General features: G+C 56.3%; 1 pseudogene; it reads right to left on the bottom strand.

Moving 5' to 3' along the window:
• Positions 1 to 332, bottom strand: part of LOC105448550 — a 7,257-nt pseudogene that overhangs the window by 860 nt on the left and 6,065 nt on the right.

Here is a 332-nt window from a genome sequence, read left to right as displayed (position 1 = left end):
ATTCACAGGCGATTCGTTCGGCCGCGACTAACGCCGCGGCAGCCGTCGGCGGTATCGCCGAGGTCGCAATTCGCGCGTCCGGGAACGCTCCCGGAGATGACGGGTGTACGAGCTTCGTTCGTCCTCGACGTCGAATCCGCGAAAATATCTGGTCGCTATACGCGAGTACGCCTCGCACGGCGTACGACGGTCACACTTCACGTGGCGTCGCGATAATTCTAAGTACTGCCGACATTCAGCACGCTAGCACGCAAAAATTCGGACACTCAATAACGCGAAAGAAACACAAAATAACACGTAATTAACGCACAAGTGACCCGGCTGAGGCAAGA

Source organism: Wasmannia auropunctata, unplaced genomic scaffold (genome assembly GCF_000956235.1).
Source record: "Wasmannia auropunctata unplaced genomic scaffold, wasmannia.A_1.0 LD336085.1, whole genome shotgun sequence".
NCBI classification, from domain to species: domain Eukaryota; kingdom Metazoa; phylum Arthropoda; class Insecta; order Hymenoptera; family Formicidae; genus Wasmannia; species Wasmannia auropunctata.
Note: the sequence above shows the minus strand (reverse complement) of the source record. Positions and strands in the feature narration are given on the sequence as shown.